Genomic DNA, 22,493 nt, shown 5'->3' on the forward strand with positions numbered 1-22,493 from the left:
AGACAGACTGACAACAGGTGACAGAAAGGAGTGGGTTTGAATAGGGACAGGAAGCCAATCAGAGCCTGCAGCGATTGGCACCAAATGAGCGGGCGCAAGTGATTCACGTCGGTAATCATGACAATGTCACGATCATTTAATAATTTAATCCTCCCTCTTTTGAGTTAGTTTATATTTTCGATAAACACATCGCAAAGATTTTAGGCACTTAATGTTTTTATTAGATAAAAGTACAAAAATTAAAACTACGGTAATCATTTTCTTCTATAACTGTTTCTGAATAAAAGCCAAGAGTCAAACCAAAAAAGCAACAACGTAATGAAAATACTAATTCTCTATAACAATGTCAAGTAGACAACTGAAGTACTTTCCATTGAAATGTGAAATTAAGTCAGCAGTGCAAATAGATAAGTATCAACCGTCTCTCAGTGGCTCTCTTGGCGTAGAGACAATGGTTTTCGTTCACAAACAGTAACATATTTACAGTTGGATTGCAAGGTGAGCTTTTTAAGGGTGTTTATGTCCATTTGTGGTGTTGCCACAGTAGAAAACCACTTCACCACACACATAACCCCTGGCATCGTCCCTTTCTGTAGTTGGAAAACAAAAGACCAAACTGTGCTGTCATTTTTAGCTTACCCATTCACACACACACTCACACACACTCATACACCAATAGGTAGTCAGCCATGCAAGGCGCCTACCTGCTTATTGGGGGCATTAGGGATTCAGTGTCTTGCCCATGGAAACTTCGACATATATCACGGAGGAGCTGGGAATCGAACCTGCAACCTCTTGATCCCAAGACGAGCGCTCTACCACCTGAGCTAATGCAGCCTATGTACCGTATTTTCCGCACTATAAGGCGTGCCTAAAAGTCTTAATTCTTTTCAAAAGGTGACCATGCGCCTTATAATACAGTGCGCCTTATATACTGCTCAATATTAAATCGCAAGGTCTCGCAACTTACGCAACAGCCGCCGACTCGATTTCCCCCCGAACGTGGAGTAGTCCGCGGTGTATGCTGGGATTTATATACCGGCGTTTCTTTGGCTAACCAATGTGTCAATCATCATTTGAATCGATCACTATTGGCTAAAGTTATTCGGAGCCTCGGATAGGCTAGAGGGCCGAAACAAACCCTGCAATTGGCCGAAAAAGACGTGTCAATCATCAGTTAAATCGATTGCTATTGGCTGAAGTTATTCGGAGCCTCGGATAGGCTAGAGGGCCAAAACAAACCCTGCAATTGGCCGAAAAAGATGTGTCAATCATCAGTTAAATCGATCGCTATTGGCTGAAGTTATTCGGAGCCTCGGATAGGCTAGAGTGCCAAAACAAAGCCTGCAATTGGCCGAAAAAGATGACTGAATAGCAAGCTTGCTAAACTACGCCATAAAGAAACATGTTTCATTAGTCTGTAGTTGTAAATATTTTACTCTCCTGGATTTACTACACTCACGGTTGTAAGAAGACCATGGTTGCGTATCATTATTCAACGTGAGAACTTAGGTGAGCTATGCGGCTTTATATTTTCCCGGTATCTTGTTTTAGAACGATCTTGATGCTGCTGTGATGAGTTGAGTGAATTCAACTCAATTCCACGTGATTATTGTCATATGCACAATAAAGTTGCGGGCGAAAAAGAAAATAGAAACTAAGGAATGGTTGACATTTCTTGAATCCCAAGACTTTAACCTTCCGAATGATATTTGAAACGATGCATTTGAGTGACATCGTACGGACACCGCATCCGCACGTGTCTACGACACGTATTTGCTTCTTTGCAAGCTTTGGGAATGTTAAGGGGGTAATCAGTTGGACTGAATCATCTGACTGTTTTGTCGACGTTCCCATTGTAGCGCCTTATAATCCGGTGCGCCTTATCTATGGAAGATAAAGGACCAAAAACAATTTTTTGGGGGTGCGCCCTATAACCCGGTGCGCCCTAAAGTGCGGAAAATACGGTATGTAAAATAGTTTTCCGATCAAAATGTACTGGATGCGTCTTATAAACAGTTGCTCTATGGCAGATAGTCACTTTCGGAGGACCACGCTGCTTTTCGGTGTCAGTAATCATGGGGGGTAATTGAGTTATAATTCAAATGTAGTAACTTCAACTGATTACTGTTTTTTCAGTAACGCGCCATACACTGATCCCGAGTAAAGGCTGACATCTGGGAGCCATGTTGAAGCTTTGGGGTCTTTTGGTCAGCAGAAATGTGCATGCTGAGAGGATGTCATGTTCCCACACAAGTCTTATCCTCTCCGTGGCAACACTACTGACACAACAATTGGACTTGCATGACTCTTCGCACATGTTGAGAAAAAAAAAAAAAAAAAAGGTCACCATAAAAGTCTTAAAAGCTCGCCGTGACAAACGATCTCCTCAGACATTCCGGGCGCCATCTTGACATGCCCGAGAACAAAGTTGTATTCGCCCGTCGCGTTTCCACCACGCCGTAAATCACGTCGCCGACCTCAAACGTGCAATCATGCAATTTTCTTTGGCAGAATTATTCCTGTACGGAACCCTACTTTTTTTTTCTTTCAAACGTCCCCAACGCTATATAATCAGGGGCCACACAAACGTTCCGGCCGCAACATGAGCTTATAAAAGAGATAAAATAAAGTGGCTAGGTTCTTGTTTTTGTGACTGGGGCCAGCTCTGGAAGATAAGGTACTGATAGGTTTGTTCAGTTGCTAATACTGGACACCTGCAAAGAAAATTGCATCAGATGCCAGTTTGGTGATGATGGCGGCGCGCATGGACGCAGCAGCTCACAGCTCTTCAGCTTCTCTCCGGTCTCCTGAAGTCCAAAATCAAGAGGACAAGACAAGAAAGTTTGATCACATTACCCCGATTTTAGCTAACCTGCATTGGGTCCCTGTTAGCTCAACATGTGATTTTAAGGTTCTGTTGGTAGTATACAAAATCATGCATGGACTTGATCCTTCATATCGTTCAGATTTAATTTCCCCCTATGTTCCGGTCCGGAGCCTTTGCTCTGAAAATCCTGGTCTACTAGTGATCCCAAGAGCCAAGAAGAGATCCGCAGGTTCGAGCTGCGGTGCTCTGGTATGCTCCGCCCCCTGATATTCGATCTGCAACCTCAGTGGAAATGTTTAAATAAAAGCTTAAAACACACTACTATTCTATAGCATATGAATAACCTATAGTTTATGTTGACAATGTTTGTGTATTGTTTGCCCTCATGTAGGTTTTAGATCAGGGGATGGTGTCATAATAGTCTGTAGTTTGCAATAGTCTTTGATCTGTGCAGCCCTTTGCGACTCCTTGTGATTAAGGGCTATACTAATAAACATGCTTTGCCTTAACCTGACAAAGGTATTTGAGTTTTTCTTTGCCCTCAAGTAGGTTTTAGATCAGGGGATGGTGTCATAATAGTCTGTAGTTTGCAATAGTCTTTGACCTGTGCAGCCCTTTGAGACTCCTTGTGAATAAGGGTGTCACAAATAAACATGACTTGACTTGACTTGTTATTTTGACCATTATTGCGCATTGATATTTGTTGTTTTGACTATTATGAACTGTTTATGGCAAACATTCATTTTGCTTTAGTTGTATTTTCACACGGGCAGCACGGCGGCGCAGTGGTTAGCGCGTGTGCGGCACAGTTCTGAGGTCGTGGGTTCAAATCCAGCTCCCGACCTGTGCGGAGTTTGTATGTTCTCCCCGTGCTTGCATGGGTTTCCTCCAGGCACTCCGGTTTCCTCCCACATGCCAAAGACATGCATTTCAGGTGAATTGGCCGGTCCAAATTGTCCCTAGGTGTGACTGAGCGATTGAGTTGTCTGTCCTTGTGTGCCCTGTGATTGGCTGGCAACCAGTTCAGGGTGTCCCCTGCCCACTGCCCGGTGACTGCTGGGATGGTCTCCAGCACCCCCGCGACCCTACTGAGGATAAGCGGTGCAGCTGATGAGATGAGATGAGTATTTTCACACCCTGATCTGATGGGAAGCTTTGTTGTACAGTCTTGGACTTTTTGCACAGTTTCAGTTATTCTTTGTTTATTATAGGTGCTGACTATGTTTTGTCCTTTTCAAATGTATTTATAATGGACTTTTCAGGCAATGAATTGTCGTTCAAAGTACTGTATAAAAACAATGGAATTTCTTGGCTGCATAATTCTTATGTTTTAATTGTTTTATGTTATATTCTTGGGTGTAGTTGATCTGATATTACAGTTTTGTGTATGTATAATAGCACACTTAAGTTAGTGTGAAAGCCACAGATGAAAAATACCAAATTCTTGGGGTTGTGTGCTTGAGGGGCGAAGATAAAAATGATTGATTAGGCATCGACAATTTACTTTCCAAGAAAAGTCCCAGTTTTCATGGGTTGTTCCAAAATGTTTTTTGAGACATTCCCAAGCGCTTCAGTCCTAAATGAGGTCATGTGAAGGATTTTCTCGTATTGCATTACTGTGTTTTCTTGAAATTGTGCATTTTATTTATCAATGTATTAATTGAAAGTTTATCGTTTTACCAGGGAAGGCTAGAATTTTTCACTGGAGTGAACAGTTTGTAGTTTCTTATCTCATCTCATTAGCTGCACCGCTTATCCTCAGTAGGGTCGCGGGGGTGCTGGAGCCCATCCCAGCAATCATCGGGCAGTGGGCAGGGGACACCCTGAACTGGTTGCCAGCCAATCGCAGGGCACACAGGGAGAGACAACTCGCTCGCTCATTCACACCTAGGGACAATTTGGACCGGCCAATTAACGTGAAATACATGTCTTTGGGATGTGGGAGGAAACCGGAGTGCCCGGAGGAAACCCACGCAAGCACGGGGAGAACATACAAACTCCACACAGGAGGTCCAGTAGCTGGATTTGAACCCACACAGGAGGTTCCCAAGCCCTTAGAACTGTGCCACACACGCGCTAACCACTGCGCCGCCGTGCTGCCAGTTTGTGGTTTATATTATAATAAGATAAAAATTACAAGTAAAACCGAATATTCTGGATTCGGAATTTGTGGATTTTCGATATTGCTGAAAATTTTTAAATGAAAGGGGCGAAACCTAATTAGTGGAAAGTTCCCAAGGCACCAACTTCACCCCACTTCCTTTGTCTAGGCTAAATCTAGCAGATGGCTTGATGAGACTCCACCTCGGACAGCAGTTTAAAATGTGTGGCCCGCAAGCCATCTGCAGCCCTCATGACCACACTTTTAGGCCCCTGCCTCAAGATAAAAGTTTAATGTTAGCGCCGCCATCTGCTTCTATGCTGAATAGTTATACAGGGCTCAAAATTGCAAACAATTTACTCAAGGGTGTTCCAGAATTGCAATGCGTGGTATAAACTGGATTAGCTAGCAAAATGCAAATTCCATATTGTTTTCAACGTGCTCTCTGATTGGCTGACGTTCTCTTCTTAAGCCTTCAGCGTCAAGAGGAGGACGTCAGACCGTACTTCTGTGTTCCTGTGTGTTTCGCCAGATTACCAAGCACCAAAGACTACTCTCCTGTTTTGATTCCTGCCTTCGGTTCTGACCTGTTTCTGCCCCGCGTTTACGATCTACTCTCCTGCCCTGACCTGCCCGCTTAGACGTATCGATTCTGCCTACCTGTCACGGAACGTTCTGTCTGACGTCCTTCTCTGGACGCTGACCGCTTAAGAAGAGAACGTCAGCCAATGAGAGAGCACGCTCCAGCGCGCCAAACGATTGCCACAGGTGTCTTCACTTCGGCAACCACGACATGCACACTTAATTGAATTTGAAATCATAATTTGACTTTGTATCCTCACTGTATTTTTATTCATTTATTACTGATTGATTGATATATTTTATTACTAACTCTAGATTTGTTTATTGTTGATCCTATTTTAAGAAGAGATATTAAACAATAATTTGTTTTGTAGTTAAAAAACCTGATGCCGCCCATCCGCACTCAGATCTCCAGCGGCCCCCAGGTAAATTGCCAACCTGGACTTGAAACAATATAGAGAATGTAGATAAATTGAAATATAAAGATGACAAGTTAATAAAACGAGAAAAAAATAATTATATTTCAATACACGGATAATCAAAAGGTGCATTAATAATCAGTAAATAATTCACTTGATTCAAATATTGATGTGATGATTTAAAAGAATAAAAAGGATATAACTGGAAAACTCACACAATTATGACTACCGTAAATTCCGGACTATAAGCCGCTACTTTTTTCCCAAACGTTCAACCCTGCGGCTTTTTCAGTGATGCAGCCAATTTATGTAATTTTTCTAACGGCCGCTAGCGGCGCTTGAGTAAAAAAAAGGTAAGATTTAGACCAGTGGAATATATGCGCCGAGGAAGACTGCAGCTTCTTAGCTTTTGCACAAATTAAATTAGCGTAGCCATATCCTCATCATGCAAATTGCAAAAAGAAACTTTTCAAGCTAAACGCAATCGAGCAGTCCGATAAAAAAGGAAACAGAGCTACTGCACGTAAACTTTACTTTGCGAGTGTGTTTTTTAATAAGGGAGCGTGGGACAATGTCTATATGACAAAGTCTCTTTCTCAAACTGAAGGAATACGACTTTGATGACATCAGTTCTAAGGAGGAAAATGAGGACGGCTTACCGTGGTTTCTACATGTAAATGGTTTTTTTTAACAGACCCATTTACTGTGCGAGCGTGTTGCTAGTAGCGTTTTGCTACCCTTCACAGGCACGGTTTGGGATGAACGTTTTAATATTGTTATTAAAGCTTTGAAAACTCTCTCGGTGTACCGTCTTTCTTTGTAAATATGTGTAACCATGTATAATATGTATTTGCAACTGTATATTTTTGTAATGTATTTATTTTAGAAACTTATTCTGATATGTTTTGCACAAGCAAATGAGAAAGAAGGGGCGGCGCATACGCGGGCTGATGGGAAGTGGAGTAAAGGTGAGACGTGTTTGCGGACGCGGCCGACAATAGTAGCTATATATTTTTCCCACCCTTACCTTTGGAAATATACACTTTTTTCCTTGGAATACTTTCAACGCGCACCCGGACTCTGCAGGTCTGCATCAAACGTTATGTACCGGTATCATTTTCTGTTCATTTTGCCGGCTGTGATTTTTAGATTTTGTCGGGTATGAGTTAATTTTGTGTTTGTGTTGCATTTTTTCAATGTGGGCGCATGCGGCTAATATACAGGTGCGGCTTGTGTATGTACAAAATGGTTTTCCTCCCGAAATGTGGTGGGTGCAGCTTATAATCAGGTGCGCTCTATAGTCCGGAATTTACGGTATATATCTCGTGAAACATTTTAATATTTTACCACATATTTGCTGGATTCGACTATTGAGGACAAAACATGCAATATATGTGAAGGACTGTGGCTGTCGCCGTTGAAAGCATGGGAAATCAGGATGTGGAGTAAAACCATGTCCGCGCTGGGTGTTAGCAGGGACTGCGGTCCGCCACCCAGCCCACATTGAACCACTGAGCAGCCGCAAAGATCCTACTTCACCGGCCCCTCGGAGTATACCCGCATATTAATCTGCGGCCCCTGACCGCTTCCCAGTGGAGCACCAGTGCCCTTCCAACCAGCACTATGGGGGAGGAAAACCAGCCCAGATGCCAGAACTTCAAAAACGAAATAATGTGCTGGGGTTAGGGCTGCAACTAACAACCATTTTAATAGTTAACCAGTCACAGATTATTGAAACGATTAGTCGACTCTCCATGCAATTATTAACTTGCTCTTAAATTTAGCATTAAGTTAATTAAATTTTTTTGCAAAAATTGGTACAATGAAAAAGGCATCTTTGATTAAATATAGATTTTGAACAAAAATTAAATATAATCTAAAACCAATTAGCACAATGCATAGTCAGTAGAGACATAAATCCAGAAATAAACCTCTGTACGTTTTCAGGGACATGTAATTGCCTAAGTGAAGTCACCTGGGGCAATCGTTTGGCGCGCTGGAGCGCACTTCCTGATTGGCTGACATTCTCCACTTAAGCAGTCTGCGTCCAGAGATGGACGTCCGGGTATACTCTTTGTATCCCTGAGTGTTTCTCCAGACTACAAGGTACCCATGACTCCTCTTGCCTGATTAATGCCTGCCTTCCGTTTTGTCCTGTTTCCGTTCCACGTTTTTCGACCTACTCTCCCGTCCCGGCCATCGACTTACCCGCTCAGCTGTACTTTCTGTCCACCCGTCACGGAGCTGCCATTCCGCCCGAAGAGGCTGACGACCGACAAGTTACGACGTCCCAAGCCAGCTCCAACAACTCTTTCACACAAAAGCACTTTTGAAACTAGGCTATTGGATCCGAGATTCCGTTCTGGTTCATGACAGGACAGGAAAACAAATAAATTAAAATCAGGTAAACGTTTTCTTGTCCCTGTAAAAAACGTACTGGCAGCGGTCGAACAGAAAATGAAACAAATACGTGACGTACATTTAGTGCTTGACTGCAAAGTGCTTAATGATTGTCAATAGTTTAAAATCAAACGTCTTTTTAACGTTTAAATGACTGACGTTTCTTCTTCGGTTTGAATGCATCTCATTTCAAATATGTTTTTCAGGCACAGTCTGGTATAACGCTCAAGCTCTTTTTTCTTTTGATATACTGGTATACGCGAAAAAAGTGCATAGTGTCAACAAAACAGTAATGGCTTGAATGTTAGTTGAATCTTACCAAGGCGAGTCAGACTCCTCTCTGACATGCTTCTTTAAATGTTCTTGCATCACCGGGGTACTGCCATGATACAAACATTGCGAATAGCGTTTTTATTTGCTGTATCCAGGCTCAAATGCTCCTAAACTTTAAAAGTTTTGGTATGCGTATTTGGTGTGAACGCCGTCATTTCTATATGTTACAGCTCGAGACAGAGACGCTAATGTGTCTGAGCAACTCTCAGCAGAGCATATATTCATGTACAGTAGCCTCACAATGTTGGAATAAGGTGTCTGGTGATAATAGTTGGAGTTCATTGACTGGTCACCTGTCAGGAACCAGAACAGACTCTCGGATCCAATAACGTTGGTTTCAGAATAGTTTTTATTTGAAAGAGTTGTTGGAGCTGGCTTGGGACGTCGGCGCTTGTTGGTCGTCAGCCTCTTCGGGCGGAATGGCAGCTCCGTGACGGATAGACGGAAGGTGCAGCTTAGCGGGTAAGTTGATGGCCGGGGCGGGAGAGTAGGTCGCAAAACGTGGAACGGAAACAGGTCAAAAACGGGAGGCAGGCATGATTTAGGCAAGTGAAGTCGTGGGTACCTTGTAGTCTGGAGAAACACTCAGGGATACGAAGAGTACACTAGAACGTCCATCTCTGGACGCAGACCGCTTAAGTGGAGAACGTCAGCCAATCAGGAAGTGCGCCCCAAACGATTGCCCCAGGTGACTTCACTTAGGCAATCACGACAGTCATCTGACTTTTAGGGATCGCTCTGGTGAACAATGTCCGCACCACCAAAATAAAGGATTCTTCCACCCTGGCCACCATCTCTTAGGATTGCCATGTCTAATCTTGTTGCATACAATGTTTCACAATGTTGATATCAATGACAGGACAATTTAATTCAATTCAAAAGCTCATTCATCAACCGATTAGGATAGGAAGCTTTGTTGTGCGGTCTTGGACTTCTCACGCAGTGTCAGTTATTCCGTATGTTTATTGTATGTTTTGTCCTTTTCAAATGTATTATACAACACTTTTCAGGCAATAAATTGTCGTTCAAAATTTTGTATAAAATCATTAAGACAATAAAACAATAACATCCCCTCCTTTATCGCCAACCAAATACCTGGAACACCAAATACTGTCATGATTACTGATGTGATGCACCTGTGCCCGCTCCTTTGGTGCCAACTGCCTCAGACTCTGATTGGCTCCCTGCCCCTATTTCAACCCACTCCTTTCTGTCACCTGTTGTCAGTCCGTCTGCGAACCTCAGTTTACTCTAAGCAAGCTTTTCGACCATGACTCACTCCTGTTTTGACTGCCGTCTGTTTCCCGGCTTCGACCTGTTTTTGATCTTGACCACATCTAGTCTCCTCTCCTGGCTTTTGACTCGTTGTTGACCACGTTTCGTGCTCACCTGTCCCGGCTACTGACCCGTTTTTTCCACTCCCGACACCGCCATTGCTCGCCAGTACCTCTTCCACGTTCAGAGTGACCTGCTCCCCACGACCAGCGATCACCGGATCGTGTGTGCAATCCTTTCTCTTCTTCCCAATAAAACCGAGAGAAACGTACGCAAGTGGGTCCTGTCTCGGTTCTGGTCCTGACAAATACACAGACTCACACTATGGTTAAAATACAATAAAAACAAATATACAGTAATAGAAATAAAACATGATTATGGCAAGGCACAGACTAGCTATGTGTGGAAAGGGATCTGAGGGAGGCGTATCCACACTGATAGGGCTGGCAGCAGATGGCTTCAGGATTTTCAGCCATTGAACCACACCCTAGCAGTAATCAAACTAAATAAAAATGATTACTTAAAGCCCAAATTAAAAAAGTGGGTCTTGAACCTCCTCTTAAAAATATCAAAGATCCCCACAGTCCAGATGTCCTTCAGGAGACCGTTCCATAGGGGAAGACCAAAGTGGCTAGTGGTGCCAATGTAACACACATTTGAGCCTGGTTGTCCTGGAAGGGGATTACCTTCTCAAGGTTTCTTGTTTTTCTCATCCTGGGGTCTTTGAGTTTTTTTCTGGCCTTCATGTGGGATTCAGATCAGGGGATGTTCTAATTATAGCCTGTCCAACCCTTTGAGACACTCTGTGATTAAGGGCTTTACAAATAGATGAGACTTGTCTTGTGGACTCTGCAGGGATACTAGGTCAGAACCAAGGCAGATACGTGTAGAGAACACGTGCGGATGCGGTGTCCGTACGATGTCACTCAAATGCATCGTTCCATCATTCGGAAGGTTAAAGTCTTGGGATTCAAGAAATGCCAACCATTCCTTAGTTTCTATTTTCTTTTTCGCTCGCAACTTTACGGTGCATATGACAATAAACACTTGGAATTGAGTTTAATTTAAAAATAGACACTCCATTCCATCCATTATCTGCACTGCTTATCACAGAAACATCGAGTTCAGTCTGAAACAAGATAGAGGGAAAATATATAGCCAGAGTAGCTCACCGAAGTCGTTGTGTTCAATAATAATGTGCAGCCATGGTCCTCTTATATCCGTGAGTTTAGTAAATCCAGGAGAATAAAATATTTACAAAGACAGAATAGTAAAAAAAATGCTTTCTGTGTGCCGTCAACTACGTGCTATTCACATTCATCTTTTTCGGCCAATTGCAGGCTTTGTTTTGCCGTTTAAGCCTATGCCAGCCTGTAAATGATAAAAAGGATCCGCTCCTTGACCTCCGAATAGCTTTAGCCAATAGTGATCGATTCAACTGATGATTGACACATCTTTTTCGGCCAATTGCAGGCTTTGTTTTGCCGCTTCAGCCTATGCCAGCCTGTAAATGATAAAAAGGATCCGCCCCTTGACCTCCGAATAACTTAAGCCAATAGTGATCGATTCAAATGATGATTGACACATTGGTTAGCCAATGAAACGCCGGCAAATAAATCCCAGCATACACCGCGGACTACTTTGCGTTTGGGGGAAAATTTAGTCGGCGGCTGCAAGTTAGTTGGAAAACTTTGCGACTTAATATTGATTCATAAATAAGGCGCACTGTATTATAAGGCGCATGGTCAGCTTTTGAAAAAAATTAAGACTTTCAGGTGCGCCTTATAGTGCGGAAAATACGGTAATCATGACAGAACTCTTGTGGCATCGGTCTAAATTCTAACCTTAAACTTAATCAAATTGTGTTAGCAAGCTCAGTATTTTAAAAAAAGCGAAAAAGATCACAGTATTTTATTCAGAAATTCAGAGTTTTTTTTCCATGTATCAATATTTTTTTTTGAAAGAAAATACAGTGAAGAAAAAACTTTCTTGAACATGAAACGCCCCTTGCTTCTTTAAAGACAACCGCTTTGCGTTTCAGGGCAACCAGGACAGAATTATACTGACTCTCTTACAGATTAAGGAGAAATAAATAATGTAACTACTTAATGCCTTTATTAATTAATGGGCAATTAATTGGTTCGGGTTCAGTTAGGACCGATGGGACCAAACTGATTGGGTGGGGAGCGAGGGTTAAGAGGGATTTTAAGTGTGAGACGTTATTAGGTGTAGAACCATCACAGCTTCCAATAGCACGTTTTCTACTTGGGACTTGTAACTATAACGTATTTTTACAGCGTGAATTGATTGAAATTAAAAAGAAGAACTGCACCCCCGAATGGCAAACTTCTGCAAAGAAGAAAGCAAAAATACTCACAACCAGGGTTGGGTAGGGTTACTTTAACTTGATTACTTTCAATTACTTTTTGGATTACTCCAATACCAAATATGCTGATAAAAAACAAAAGAAACTAATTATGAATAAAATGACTCAATTTTGTGCTGGCTTGGGGAGTAACGGAATACATGGAACGGCAAAAATGATGTTGGCAAGCTGTTTGGATTTATTTTTGTTTCTGTCGCATTTGATGTTCGTTTTGCCGGAGATCAAAGAGATCAAAGCCAGGAGAGAAAGCTTACCACGTGTTGTGAGTCATCATTTTATTCATATTTAGTTTCTTTTGTCTTTTATTAGCATATTTGGTATTGGAGTAATCCAAAAGTAATTGAAAGTAATCAAGTTAAAGTAACACTACCCAACCCTGCTTACAACATACCATTAACTAATCCACCAACTGTTCAGCTGACCAACAACTGACCACCTTACCAAGTAATCATCAAATTAGCTAGAGTACAATGGATATTGATTAAGAACTAATGGTTCGTAATCAGGAAAAACAAAACAAAACACTGGAATAAGTTTACTTGTTTGAAAACTTGCAACTAACAAGAGATAATGGTATTTTTTAACTGGTTGGATCTATTTAATTGGGTGAGTCGACATGCAAGCAATACTCTGATTGGACACGGAATATTGCTAGTATTCTGATTATGTAAAGCCATGTAATCGTGGACATTAATCCAATTAAGGTTTTAATCAGAATGCGAGTATTCCGATTGCAATGGTTGGATAATCATTTTCTGATTACCCCTGCAAGTACTTGTATTTGAGTAGCGCCATTGCGCAATTATTATTATCCAGGAAATGTTCATGCCCCAAAGCACTGTGGGATTTGTAGTACAGATATGAATGCTACGCCAAAAGTCTCATTCGTGTTGGTTGATTTCCATTTTATTTTCTGTCCCGACTGCAAAGGTCACAGGTGTATCCATCCGTATATGGTATGGTGGATGTCACAATTGTATCCATCCATCTATAGAGTACTTTTATGATTCTGGTTAGCCACAATATTTTTAAAACATACGGGAAAAAAAATTAAAGCTCACTTTTGTAGCTCAGAAAGAAAAAGTAAGGCTCCTTTGCTTGAAGTAGCTGAACAGAATTTGAAACTTTATGACTCTCTGCCGCCATCTCCAGGCTTAAAATCATTATCGCAGCTTTAGTCAGCTCATTCATGATGCACGTAAAGGTACATGCATTTATTAGATGTGCTTGAGAAAACTTTTCTTTTTTCATCTCTTTTAGGGTTTGCGTTGGCGTATAAGAAACAGGCCTTTTCTCATTTTCACCATTTTCATGCTAAAATTAGAAATTGAAAAAAACCTGCAGGAACGAGCATGACGCCACTCTCCAGCGCTACCCCCAGTCTCCATTCCTCGAACCTAATGTGTTCCACCCCAAACAGCTCTGATAAAAGTAAGATACAAGCACATAGGGATATTGGAAGGGCTCTTTAAATGCAGTAGGACATTGGTAACACATACTTAATAGAGTAAAGATTGAATTTTCAACTTTTTAAGAACACCTTTTTAAGAACACCTGCAGACACAAGTCCTTCCATCCGTCCATCCGTTATTTGCACTGCTTATCCTCAGTAGGGTCGCGGGGGTGCTCGAGCCGATCCTAGCTGTCTTCGGGCAGTGGGCAGGGGACACCCTGCACTGGTTGCCACGATTATCCTCAGTCGGGTCGCGGGGTCGCTGGAGCCCATCCCAGCTATCTTCGGGCTGTGGGCAGGGGACACCCTGAACTGGTTGCCAGCCTGTTGCAGGGCACACAGAGAGTGACAACTCACTCGCTCAATCACACCTAGGGACAATTTGAACTGGCCAATTAACCTGACATGTATGTGTTTAGAATGTGGGAGGAAACTGGAGTGCCTGAAGGAAACCCACTCAAGCATGGGGGGAACATGCAAACTGCGCACAGGACGGCTGGTAGTTGGTGGACACAAGCTCTATTTACATAATGACTTCCCTCCCGCTTGGCCCTTGTAATTAGAAACTGGCACTACTGACAATGATCACTACTACAAGGTTTCTTCATTTTCCTCATGCTGAAGTTTTTGAGTTTTTCCTTCCCCTAATGTAGGTTTCAGATCAATGGATGGTGTAACAGTAGTCTGTGCAGCCCTTTGAGACTTTTTGTTGACTTTTGCTGACTTTTTGCTGACTTTTTGCCGACTTTTTGCCGACTTTTTGCCGACTTTTTGCCGACTTTTTGCCAACTTTTTGCTGACTTTTTGCCGACTTTTTGCCGACTTTTTGCTGACTTTTTGCCGACTTTTTGCCGACTTTTTGCTGACTTTTAACTGACTTTTTGCTTTTTGTGATTAAGGGCTATACAAATAATCATGATTTGACTTGACCATTTACAAAGGGTTATTCTTTTAGTCTCTAGGCATGTAATTGATTCAGTTGGATTCAATGTTCCCTGTAATTTTCCTTACGGGTCTGAGCGTTCCCACGAAGTCGGTGAGCAGCGCTTGAAACAACAGGGAGCAACCATAATCCCAAGTGTGGCAAGATAATTCATTATCAAACATGTCCAAAACTTGACATCAAGTTACATTTTGCTGAGTTTCCGGCAATGCAAAATGATTTTTCTCTTTTGAATGAATTGATTCATGTACTATTGCAAAGGTTGTACGGCCTACAAACGTCGTTTGTTCTTACAATTCTTTCACAAGATATCCATTTCTTTTTATTTCCTGATATATTTTGTCGCATAATATTAACATTTTTGGGGGCTTATTGAGTCGGTTGTAAGATACAGAACTGTACATAATCAAATTTTTTAGTGGAAGTACAATGTTGTCAACAAGACTCACTTGATATCATTGGAAATTATTTGAATGCAACACAAACTTTTTCTTCTTTTTTCTGTGTTTTGTTTTCTACTTTTTTTAGAATTCCTTTAAAACAAATCTCATTGTGTTTATTTTTTCCGAGCTGTTACTTTTTTCTTTTTGTTCTCTATTTACTTTTTTCCTACATTTCTTTCCATTCTTTTTTTCTGGCTTTTTTTCTAAATTTTTCTTCTTTTTTTTCTTCCATTTATTTCTTTTTTCTCAGCTTTTCACTACTTTTTCATTTTGGTATTTTTTTCTTTTTTGTTCTATTCCCCCCTTCCTTTAAGTCATTTTGTGAATAATTTTACAAAATATTTGGTCATGTTGGGATTAAAGAAGCAAAAACAACCTGAAGAGCCGTTTAGGACCCGAAAGAGCCGGTTCCTTTTAGTGAGCCGGTTCCCCGACAAACTCAACTTCGTTCTCCTTCGACTCGACTTCAAAATACCGCATTTAGGACACAACGTCAGGGGAACCCGTGAATTTTTACCTTCATGCACTGTAACTTTGACTTGAGTCGCTTCTTAATTAGTAATTTCGAGCCCTGATTTTTGTGCGCTGGCTAGATTTTCTTGTGCGCAGAGAATGTGCGAGCAGTGCGCAATTGCGCACGCGCGCAGCTTAGAGGGAACACTGGTTGGATTGCTCCTGAAATCCAATATTCATTTTCCAATCTGAAAAGAATGGTTGTATACATTATCTCGGTAACTCACTCAGGTTGGAAATTTCAAACCTGGTTGGGAAGCACTTGATTGTGCCCTTCTAATTTTCTGGGACGAAGAAGAAGGTCTACCGCCCTAATGAAGAAGAAGAGACAGGCAGGTTGGTACAACAAAGTGTTTAATAGGCTACATCAAGGTACAACATCTTAACGCCTATTTTCACCTGGACCTCCCAGGTGGGTCCTTTCTCAGGTAGACACTGCCCGAGGGGGTCAGTTTGGTGTGGAGGTGCCATATTAAAAAAAAATCCCTCATTTGATTTTGGACCCACTGTCATTATGTCGTAAAAACAAAGTGTGTGTGAAGCCGAGCGTGATGAGCTTTCATCCAGACGTAATTATAGAGTGCGTTGCATCGCGATCTTTTGCTGGCCAGCTTTTTTCCTAGTGTTCCTTTTAAGGCCCCCCCCCCCCTGACACATTCTTTTATTGTGTGTTAATCACAAGGTGATGCAGAGCCGTTTGCGGTGGATTTTCTCACCGGTCCGTACACGAATTCTGAGTACTGTGGCGGCCGAATGGAATGTGATGCCGAGGGATCTGTGTTTCAGCCCGTGTCCTAAAAGGTATTCGGGTAAAAAAAACAAAAAAAGTACTAAAAGGCTTGCCTACCTGCCAATCACATTTCCGTGATAAAGGGCTAACAATTTGCATCATACAAAAAAACATAGTTCGCTGGTGAACTAGCTAACATTATTTAAGGTAAATAATTATAAATAAGGGTGGGCAGATCAATACAAATATCAGTATTATCAATACTAAGCAAGTACTTGGATCAAAATGGCATTATTACCCTAGGATCAATACTTCACCCCATCCACCAATATCCTCAAAGCAGTCTTTCGGGGGCGGCAGTGGCTCAGGAGGTAGAGCGCTCGTCTTGGGATCAAGAGATCGCAGTTCGAATCCCGGCTCCTCTGTGTTACATGTCGAAGTGTCCTTGGGTAAGACACTGAACCCCTAATACCCCCAATAAGCAGGTTAGCGCCTTACATGGCTGCACGGCCGCTATTGGGAAATGTGTAGCACAATGTAAAGCGCTTTGGGAAGTCTTGACTTGAAAAGCGGTATAAAAATGCAGATCATTTCATTTTTTCTCTCTCTCACCCAGTGCCCTTAGGAACTCTCAACTTGAAAGTTTATGCCTGTTTGTGTGATTGACAGACAGAATGTTAGCACCTCTCTCTTCCTGGCCTGCTGCTGGATCCAAATATACATGTGCACCCTGAAACTAAAAACGGAAAGGCTAGCACAGACTTTTTTCAATTACAGAAAAGGACAATACCAGGTGTCATCTGTGTGGTAAAGTGGTCTTCAAATTTACATGAACACATGAAAAAAGTTAACACCACAGAGAAAATGAGCGTCAACAAACAAAATGTAAATATGTTACTCTTCCTGAACAAAAACCAGTATGGCAACCGAGCCAAAAGTGGTTGTTTTATCTCATTGCTGATTTTTGGGGTTTTACTCTCTCGACTTTTACTATGCAACAGTTGTTGTAATAGTACTTTGCTTTTTTTTATACTGTTAAATGTTTTAAGATTGTATTGTTGGACTTTTTTCACTTTATGACTTATTTTTCCAAAATATTGTGCAATGGAAGGTATAGTTGACATGTTGACATTGTTTTATTTGTACCGTATTTTCCGCACTATAGGGCGCACCCCCAAAAAATAGTTTTTGGTCCTTCATCTTCCATAGATAAGGCGCACCGGATTATAAGGCGCTACAATGGGAACGTGGACAAAACAGTCAGATGATTCAGTCCAACTGATTACCCCCTTTACATTCCCAAAGCTTGCAAAGAAGCAAATACGTGTCGTAGACACGTGCGGATGCGGTGTCCGTACGATGTCACTGAAATGCGTCATTTCAAATATTATTCGGAAGATTAAAGTCTTGGAATTCAAGAAATGCCAACCATTCCTTAGTTTCTATTTTCTTTATCGCTCGCAACTTTACTGTGCATATGACAATAAACACTTGGAATTTAGTTTAATTCACTCAACTCATCACAGCAACATCAAGATCGTTCTAAAACAAGATACTGGGAAAATATAAAGCCGCATAACTCACCTAATCAATAATGATACGCAATCATGGTCTTCTTACAACCGTGAGTGTAGTAAATCCAGGAGAGTAAAATGTTTACAAATACAGACTAATGAAACATGTTTCTTTATGGTGTAGTATAGCAAGCTTGCTATTCAGTCATCTTTTTCGGCCAATTGCAGGGTTTGTTTTGGCCCTCTAGCCAATCCGAGGCTCCGAATAACTTCAGCCAATAGCGATCGATTTAACGGATGATTGACACATTTTTTTCGGCCAATTGCAGGGTTTGTTTTGGCCCTCTAGCCAATCCGAGGCTCTGAATAACTTTAGCCAATAGCGATCGATTCAAATGATGATTGACACATTGGTTAGCCAATGAAACGCCGGTATATAAATCCCAGCATACACCGCGAACGACTTCGCCTTCGGGGGAAAATCGAGTCAGCGGCTGTTGCGTAAGTTGCGAGACCTTGCGAATTTAATATTGAGCCATATACAAGGCGCACTGTATTATAGGGCGCATGGTCAGCTTTTGAAAGAAATTAAGACTTTTAGGTGCACCTTATAGTGCGGTAAATACGATACTTTCTTTCCATTGCTGCTTTTACATCTTAGACTGTTGGCTTTTTGTTTGATAAATATTTCTATTGTTTTTAAATACTAAAATGAGACATTTTTGTGCCTAAAATATTTGTGCTGTGTCGTAAATATAGACCATCTCAAGGTCGAGGGTTCAAATATTAAATGATCTTGATATTCTCAAGCAAAAAGTATTAGTATCTGACCGATGTAAATCGATACGAACATGTATTTTTTTGGATTGGATAAATACTGAAATTCATAGCCTCGCCCACCCCTAGTTGTGAACCAAATCACTAACTAAATAAGATAACATCCTCCCAGTAACTTGAAAACTTGGCTAACCTGGCCAGCTGGGCTAACAATCTAAATAGATAACTAATTCTCTTTGAAGACCGACAAAAAGCCCAAATAATTAGTTCAATTTGAGGTAAGGATAAGTTAACTTTTAACACACACTTTAAACAAAAGTGAATTAAATTAAAGGTGCTTTAAAACTGCATAAAAAGAAAAAGCTAATAATAGTTTTGAATATATATATATATATATATATATATATATATATATATATATATATATAGTCATGGGCAGCATGGCGGGGCAGTGGTTAGCGCATGTGCAGCACAGTTCTGAGGTCATGGGTTCAAACCCAGTTACCAACTTTCCTGTGCAGAGTTTGCATGTTCTCCCTGTGCTTGCGTGGGTTTCCTCCGGGAACTCCGGTTTTCTCCCACATTCCAAAAACATGCATGTCAGGTTAATTGGCCGGTCAAAATTGTTCCTAGGTGTGAATGAGCGAGCAAATTGTCTGTCCTTGTGTGCCCTGCGACTGGCTGGCATCCAGTTAAGGGTGTCCCTTGCCCACTGCCCGAAGATGGCTGGGCTCCAGCACCCCCGCGACCCTACTGAGGATAAGCGGTGCAGATAATGGATGGATATGTAGTCATGATGACTGATTAGTTTCACTTGTGCCAGCTCGTTTGGCGTCAGCCGCTGCGGGCATCCTGATTGGTTCCCCGTTCTTCTTAAGCTCAGTCTTTTCACTCGCCTGTTGTCAGTCCGTCAGCGAACCTCTGTTTCTAAAAGGCAAGCACTTTGACTCTGACTCCCGTCAGTCCCGCATTTTGCACCCGTTTTCCACCCGTCCGTTCCTGATTTCCCCGTTTGTCTCTGGCTACGACCTGTTTTTTGACCCCGACCACGTTTTGCTCTCCCAACCCGGCTTACGACTCGTTTTTGATATAAATGTAATCATTTACAGACATTCCTTTTTTTCTATTCTTATTTTTTTTTTAAAACTGCCTCGCTAAATACCAAGCTACAAGATAATAATCTGAATAGTTTTGAAGTCAGCTAACTTGCTAATCAACTACCCCACCCAAAAAATTAAACGCCAGTGAATTAGATAACAGCTGGCTGAAGACTTAGTTGGCCTGGCTAAATACTTCGTTTTTTAGCTAGTGAACCATCAAAAACCTAATTACTTGGTTAACTTTTAGGCAAGGATCAATTTATTTGTAGAAAACAGCCCCAACGTGCTTTTAAACTATATTAAGCAAGGAACAATAATTACATATAATGTAAGCATTTCCAGATTTGGATGCTGACAACTTGGACAAGCCTTTTTATACTTCACAAATCTATGAAAATACTTGGAAGAAGAAAGGACCGACTATTCACACGAACATGTGAAGTTCTGCTTATAAATGAGTTGATTTTGACAGTAGATGACCATCAAAAGCCAAAGCGACTTTGGAATAATGATGATGGCCGGTACCCCGTGGGAATTTATTTCTGTGTCATTAACTTAAGAGGCGGTAATAAAAAAAACTCCACGTCCATGCCTTTTATGAAGGAAATCATTTGGCTTTTATCAGATTTTTATGATTCTTTTGCTGCGTACAGTCACACGGTGGGAAACCGTTCACGCATGTGTGTTTGTTTGCCACATGGCTGAGTCTTGCCACATTCCACCTTCCACATCTACTGATGCCAGATGCCAATTTATTTTTCTTAGTATTTAAGTCGAGTAGAACAACTGAAGTTTATCTGATAGAAAATATCTTCAATTTCGGGCGATCAACTTTTTCCATCCGTCCTGCCTCTGCGATAGTCAAGTCAAGTCAAGTCATTTTTATTTGTATAGCCCTTAATCACAAAGAGTCTCAAAGGGCTTCACAGGTTATTACACAGACTATTTTTCAGACTATTATTACACCATCCCCTGATCTGGAACCAACATGAGGGCAAGGAAAAACTCTAAAACCTCAACATGAGGAAAATGAAGAAACCTTGAGAAGGGACCGCACATGTGGCATGCCCTTTTAGGATTACCAGACAGCAAAGGATGTTGCAATCACAAATAATACACGGATATTGTCCAAGAAAAGTATAGGTTATTCATATGCTATAGTGTAGAAGTGCGTTTTAAGCTAAGATTTAAACATTTCCACTGAGGTTGCAGAACGGATCTCAGGGGGAAGAGCATTCCACAGCACCGGTGCCCAGATGGAGAACGCTCTTGAACCAGCGGAACACTTCTTGGCTCTTGGGATCACCAGAAGGCCGGCGCTCTCAGAACGAAGGTTTTGGACCGGAACATAGGGGGAAATCAGAGCTGAAAGATATGGGGGAGCAAGTCCATGTATGATTTTGTATAATACTAAGAGAACCTTGAAATCACATCTTAGGCTAACAGGGAGCAATTGCAGGTTAGCCAAAATGGGCGTGATGTGATCGGACTTTTTTGTCCTAGTTAATAGCCTCGCTGCAGCATTTTGTACCAGCTGAAGACTCTTGATTCTGGACTTCGGGAGACCGGAGAGTAGTGCATTACAGTAATCGAGAAGGGAGGTAACAAACGCGTGAATTAAAATCTCCGCATCCGACTGAGACAGGATAGGACGGATTTTAGCTTCAGTTGCTCTAGTTGCGAAGATGGAAGAAAGCAGTTCTAGTAATTTTCTTCACATGTGTTTGAAAGGACAGATTGGGGTCAAATATGACACCTAAATTTTTAACGGAGTCACTCTGTGTGATGTGACATTTGTCAATGTTCACAGCAGTTTTTGAGAATAAGTCACGACATTTAGATGGACCAATAACTAACATTTCGGTCTTTTCAGGACCATTAGTATTTCAATACGTTTGATTCACGTTTATTATCTTTTATTTAACGGGAAAACTAGTTTTGTTTGTATTTAGTACAACTTTAGTGGAACATTTTATGAAACAACAAGCGACACTTTTCATGACACAACAAACGACACTGTTCAAAAACACAGGACAAAGACGACACAATGCATGACACATTGCGGAATCCATTGCAGTTTGGTCATATGAATGGGGGATAGCCTCATGTGCGGTCCCTTCTCAAGGTTTCTTCATCTTCCTCATGTTGAAGTTTTTTGAGTTTTTCCTTACCCTCATGTAGGTTTTAGATCAGGGGATGCTGTCATAATAGTCTGTAGTTTGCAATAATTTGTGGTCTGTTGAAGGATTTTATACATTTGACTATAGAGGATTTTATACGATTTAATACAAATTACATTTAATGCAAAAGATATTCACTGACTGGGCTGTGGTGCGAGGTCAGGGCACCCTGGTGGAAAATGTTGTTTACAGGAACGGCAGAAACGGGATGTACGGCTGATGAGATAATCAGCACATCCAGACACTGTTGACGCAGAAAGGCCCTGACGTAGAAACCCTCGGTGTTGTTTTGAGCACCCCAGACATCGGGAAGCTCTTCTACGAGATGGTGAAGCCCAGGGGGCTTCCTTGGTGCGCCCATGGGAGGAGTCGGTACGCCATTATGCGGGAGAAGATGGCCAATAGGAGAAAGCTAAAGGACTTGAGAAAAAGGCTTCCCAGAGACTCCAACGTCACCAATTCGGCCGTTTTCGATGGAGTACACTTAGTTAAATTGTGAGGAAAATTTAATCTG

At 41.6% G+C, this 22,493-nt stretch overlaps 1 protein-coding gene across 1 annotated transcript in view; it reads left to right on the forward strand.

Moving 5' to 3' along the window:
- chga (chromogranin A) overlaps positions 1-22,493 on the forward strand; it is a 569,746-nt gene that overhangs the window by 403,021 nt on the left and 144,232 nt on the right. The window lies entirely within an intron of this gene.

This window comes from Urocampus carinirostris, chromosome 20 (genome assembly GCF_059441175.1).
Source record: "Urocampus carinirostris isolate Australia breed hairy pipefish chromosome 20, RoL_Ucar_1.0, whole genome shotgun sequence".
Lineage (NCBI taxonomy): Eukaryota > Metazoa > Chordata > Actinopteri > Syngnathiformes > Syngnathidae > Urocampus > Urocampus carinirostris.